Genomic DNA, 5615 nt, shown 5'->3' with positions numbered 1-5615 from the left:
GAGTACTACTCGGCTATTAAAAACAATGAATTTATGAAATTCTTAGGGAAATGGATGGATCTGGAGAACTTCATCCTGAGTGAGGTAACCCAGTCACAAAAGAACACACATGGTATGCACTAACTGATAAGTGGATATTAGCCCAGAAGCTCAGAATACCCAAAATACAATCCACAAACCACAAGAAACACAAGAAGAAGGAAGACCAAAGTGTGGATACTTCGATCCTTCTTAGAAGGGGGAACAAAATACCCATTGAAGGAGTTGCAGAGACTAACTATGGAGCAGAGAGTGAAGGAAGGACAATCCAGAGACTGCTCCACCTGGGAATCCTTCCTGTATTCAATCATCAAACCCAGATACTATTGTGGATGCCAGCATGTGTTGGCTGACAGGAGCCTGATATAGCTGTCTCCTGAGAGCTCTGGCAGTGCCCGACTAAAACAGAAGTAGAGGCTCACAGCCATCCATTGGACTGGGTACAGGGTCCCCACTGAAGGATCTAGAGAAAGGACCCAAGGAGCTGAAGGGTTGTAGCCCCTTAGGAAGAACAACAGTATGAACTAACTAGTACCCTCAGAGCTTCCAGGGACTAAACCACCAACCAAAGAGTACACATGGTGGGACTCATGGCTCCAGCAGCATATGTATAGCAGAGGATGGCCTAGTTGGTCATTAATGGGAGGAGAGGCCCTTGGCCCTGTGAAGGTTCTATGCCCTAGTGTAGGGAAATGCCAGGGACAGGAAGCGGGAGAGGGTGGTTTGGTGAGCAGGGGAAGGGGGGAGGGTACAGGTTGTTTTTTTTTGGAGGGGAAACCAGGAGAGGAGATGTCATTTGAAATGTAAATAAAGAAAATATCTAATTTTAAAAAAAAAAAAAGCCCATCTAAATTTGCTCAAACCTTTTTTGCTTCTAATAAAAATAATCCTTATCATCGAGTGAGCTCTGACGCCATCTGCATTCACCCTAACAGAAGCTGTAATTGCTCTGGTTCTCCTCCAGAGTCAGAAATCATGGTTTTTCTGATATGTTGCCCAGCTCCTCTGACTGAACAGCTCATGAGCCCTCCTTTGAGGACTCCTTACCTAGAGAGTGCAGTCATTGCTGCCTTATTTTATGGATGCTTAAGCACCGCCAATGCGGGGCGTGCTTGCAGAAAGCACACGTCCACACCCACAACCTTATGTACTCTTTTTCCACATAAAAATTCAACTCTGAACAAACAAGATAAGCAGAAGTTTGCTGTGTGAGATTAAAAAGATGATGTGTGTATTTCAACACCCATGAAGTTCTGTCTTCTGATCTTTTGTTCTCTCTTTTCTTCTTCTTTTCTCTCTCTCTCTCTCTCTCTTTTTTCCTCCCAAAACCACACTGAGGGAAGAGAGAGGGGACCATCTGAGCTTTTCACTTTGTGGGGACTCGGAGTTGTTTGTTCCCACCTAGGCTTCTGTTTGTGTACCACGAGTTCTCTGACACCTGGACATCAAAGGTAGAAAAAGCCTAAGCATCTGTCTTTGCACCTACTTGCCATTCATGCGATGTTTCATGTGATTTTCAAACAAAATTCCAAGCAGCGAATATTAAGATACAATAGAATCAATGGCGTGTAGACTACAAGACTTCAGAGATCTGTAGAAACTTAGAAACTCACAAAGGTGTGTTTTCAAAGTATTTTAAGAGACAGCCTCTCCTCCTTCAAATATCCTTTTTATTTTATTTTATTTTATTTTATTTTTTTAATGAAAGAAGACACAGGAACCCGTTCTGTCACTGGAAAGAGTATATAGATGCCTACTGATATTCTGAAAGGAGAAGGGTCCCTAGGGGCCTGGCTATACTGCCTCACCTACCCAACCTCAACAGCTCCCGCTGCCTGTTGTGCCTGGGGAGTGTGTCTGAGGAAGCAGTTTGAAATTACTGCTCTAATCCAATCAGGATAATTGTTAACAGCCCCAAGCATTGTACCCAATGTAGCTGAACACAGATTATTACTCTCTTTAGGTTCTAGAGTTTTGCATTAACCTTATAAATTTCTGCCAGAAAAAAAAAAAATAGTATTGAGAAGGAATGTCGGGATGTTTTATCCGAGAGAGGTGAAACAGTGGGGTTAACCCTATTCCAATCTCAAGTGGATGTGTGTGTAAAGAGAAGAGAAGATGAACAGCCTGAACCCCGTGCTTGTGGTCATGGGATGAAGGAGAAAGCAGAAAGTTAAATCCACTTATTCACTGTCTATTTTAATATTTATATGTTAATAATATACCAGTCGTGTGGGTCATGCAGTAAAGATCCCAAAGAGCCCCCCAAATGGTCGGAAAGCATCTATTTGTAGATGACGGATGACGTGTTTGATGGTGGGTCCTAGGATCCTAGAGCGCATCTCTTTGAAACGTGAGCAGTCTTCCCATTTCCTTGTAGGATCTTCTAAGGTTAAGTGAATGGTTTCAGCTTAACAGTCCCCAGGTGAGATTACATTGGCACAGATCATGTTGGACCTTCGTCCTAACTTCGAAAATGGTATTGGGGTAATGGTATTTTGCCAAACTTGGGTTCAACTACTCTTTGTTTCCTGTACCTCTTCTGATGTGGTAGCAAGATATCGAGAACTCCCAGGACTGGCGTAGGCCTCTGAAATATGATAAAAGTAGTCAAAAGAAAGTGCACTTGCCTCTCTTTACACATGGCCCGGTCCGTTGGGAAGATTTCCCCTGCTTTAGGATATTCTCTCTTTACCAATGGGTATCTTGAAGTTTGTGCCCCCACTGAGCTGTCGCAGGACACTTCTACCCTTTTAATCTCGCAGGGTATTCTTGCAAATTAGCTGCTTGGTAGGATTTATTGAAGCAATTACTTAATGGATACACCAGGTCTCTGACTTTATGTATCGGTATCAGTGTAAAGGACACAGGCAGAGCAGTGATATGGTCAGATGCCAGAGGCTGCCTCTGCTCATCCCAGATACAGTACTCACCAACAAACATTGCCTTTCTTTTTCCTCAAAGCCCGTGTTTACTTTCATTGCTGTTGGGCTTGAAAGTGAAACATCTCCCGCAGATCATGTTTTGAATGCTGGTTCCCTTGCTGTTGCTATTTTGAGGGACCTAGCTGACAGGTCACTAGGCACAGGACTGTGGTGGGCAAAGCTCTACTCACTGGTTCGGGCCTCCTGTGCATTCTATTCTGCCGTGATGCAAGTGGCCTCTACCATGCACTTCCATAGCCATGGACTAAGCAGTCTCCCTCTCCTTGCCTCTAGGACAGACTCTGGGCCAGAATTCACCTTCTCTGTCCCTAAGGTTTCTCCCGTTGAGTTGTTGTGGTCACGGTGATGGAAAAATATATAACGTGGCTAGTTTGATTTTGTGTACTGGCTTTGGTAAATACGTGTTTTCTATTTCTGAAGTTTGTAGGCAGTGTAGATTTAGTGGGTTTATATCTGAATGTACACATTTACATCTGAATGAAGAGATAAATAAATATCCATGTACCTATGCATATCTATGAGAGCAAAACACAGCAACTAACAAATAATTCAAGCAAGAAACCTTTTTCTATTTGTGTTTTTTAGACTGTAAAGCCAGGCTAAGATTCCAGGTTTCCCCTGTTTGTATTCTGTCCTTCACCTGTGCCTGACTCTCCTTATGATGTCAAATATGGAACCTCAGAGGGAGACTTTCAGACCCCCCCTTTTTTTTTAAGAGATAAGGTCTTTTCTTTGTCTCTCTAAATAATAGGCAGTGATAATATTTTACTTTCCATCTATTTCTACCTAGCACAATATTCACAAAGGTATTTGTTTTTTTAACTTGTAGAAGAGAATCACAAACTTAAGCTAAGAGCCTTAAGACTCTGGAGCAAAATCCTGCAGGAACCATATTTGGTCCAGAATGGAAGCCTGAACATCTCTTGCTAAGAACTGCAGGAGCCCTGCCATGGTTGCTGATTGCAGAAAGCTACCAGGAAAGGGTGGTAGAATTATTGAACATTCTAGGAGTTCTGACCTGGATGGGATTTCAGAAATGTTTTGCCAACTTCTAAGATCCCTTGTACTCATGGAGAGCGTGCATGGGATCCTTGGGTTCTTAGGGATAGGGACTTCTGCTTCAGCCAGGCACTTACTCTGTTTTCTGCATTGTCCTCTTTCCATGAAAGATTTCACCTGAGAAGGAAGTTCCACTCGGGTGAAACCCTAGGAGGCTGAGTAGCGGTCCTTGCCGAGACTCTCGGGCTAGGGGATTCAGTGCAAAGTGCGTTTCCCTCCCCTGAATTCATTGTGCTGTTGCAGACTCTTTGTTCTCTTTCTAAATGTGATGTAAAACCAAAAGCCACAAATAGCAGACCGATTTCACTACATTAAAATAATAATTCTGAAAGGTATTGCGTAATAAAAGCCCACTGTGACATCACAGCCTTCGAGCCAATGAGCGCCGACCTCGTCCCTCTGTGAGCTGAAAATGTAACAGCCAATAATAACCCACTAGAAAGTAGACAGGAGGAGGGTGTGTGGTCTCTGTGAGACAAAAGCACAGCTCACATTTCCTCCAAATGCTTCAAAGTTAGAACAGTACAGGAAGGCAGAGGACAGACGAGTATGATCGCCAGAAGCTGGCAGAGCAGGAGCCTACTATAGTTTCTGCGTCTGAAACCCAAGTAGAGGAACAGGTGCTGGACTAGTGGGAGCTGGGACAGGAAAGGGCAGGAGCTGTGATCTCAGAGCTGTTGAGCCACGTGAGCAATAGAAGTGGAAACAACCCGAGTGGGCAAGAAATGCCTGAGGCTCGTCTACCTCCCACGTCCCAGTCCCTTATGGCTGTCTCTCAGGAGCTCTCAGACATGGAAGCCATAGTTACACTGTCCTGAGGGGTTAGCCTCCAGGGACCCAGGCAAAAGGATCTGGAAAGTCTATTTAAACAAATGTACAGGTGAACAAAGCTCTACTGGAATCTGAAGTTTTACTGGTGGGCTCGGTAAAGGACAAAAGGCTTGCTAGCCAACTGTGCCAGCGAGGGCACAGAGAAACTCGTATTCTTCAGAAAAGGTAAATGAGAGAGAGAGATAGAGATAGAGATAGAGATAGAGAGAGAGAGAGAGAGAGAGAGAGAGAGAGAGAGAGAGAGACAGGGAGAGACAGAGAGACAGAGAGACAGAGACAGTGAGAGACAGAGAGAGACAGAGACAGTGAGAGACAGAGAGAGACAGAGAGACAGAGACAGAGAGAGACAGAGAGACAAAGGGACAGAGACAGAGATACAGACAGACAGACACAAACAGAGACAGAGACAGAGTATTTCTCCAGCTGCAGATGTAAATGCTCTTTGACTCAGCAGTTACACATAGAGGAATTTGTCCTACAGCCATCTATCAAACACACAAAGTGACAGATGTATGTGACATCAGCCACACCTTAATTTGCAATAGGAAAAGAGTTGAGATAATATCTGGATGTCCATCGGTACTTAAGCTGTCATAACTGTTCCTGGGAGCTGTACGAAGCTGTGCGAAGTTGACATTAAGCTGCTTTGATAAGAGTACAGACATTCACATGTGCCACATGGTACATGGCTACCTGGGTACAGAGGAGAGGGAAGAGCCCCTACGTGTGTTTTCTTGTAGG

The 5615-nt window shown here is 44.1% G+C and overlaps 1 protein-coding gene and 1 long non-coding RNA gene across 2 annotated transcripts in view; one reads left to right on the top strand and one right to left on the bottom strand.

Moving 5' to 3' along the window:
- Smyd3 (SET and MYND domain containing 3) overlaps positions 1 to 5615 on the top strand; it is a 585040-nt gene that overhangs the window by 360138 nt on the left and 219287 nt on the right. The gene's annotated exons all lie outside the window — the stretch shown is intronic.
- LOC116104487 lies at positions 2223 to 4340 on the bottom strand. Its single transcript, XR_004123926.1, has 2 exons — positions 4121 to 4340; positions 2223 to 2629 (listed from the first exon to the last, which is right to left on the bottom strand). It is a non-coding gene; the product is annotated as an uncharacterized LOC116104487 (long non-coding RNA).

The sequence above is a fragment of the Mastomys coucha genome, unplaced genomic scaffold (genome assembly GCF_008632895.1).
Source record: "Mastomys coucha isolate ucsf_1 unplaced genomic scaffold, UCSF_Mcou_1 pScaffold1, whole genome shotgun sequence".
NCBI lineage: Eukaryota > Metazoa > Chordata > Mammalia > Rodentia > Muridae > Mastomys > Mastomys coucha.
The sequence above is the reverse complement of the archived record's forward strand: the minus strand, read 5'-3'. Positions and strand labels throughout refer to the sequence as shown.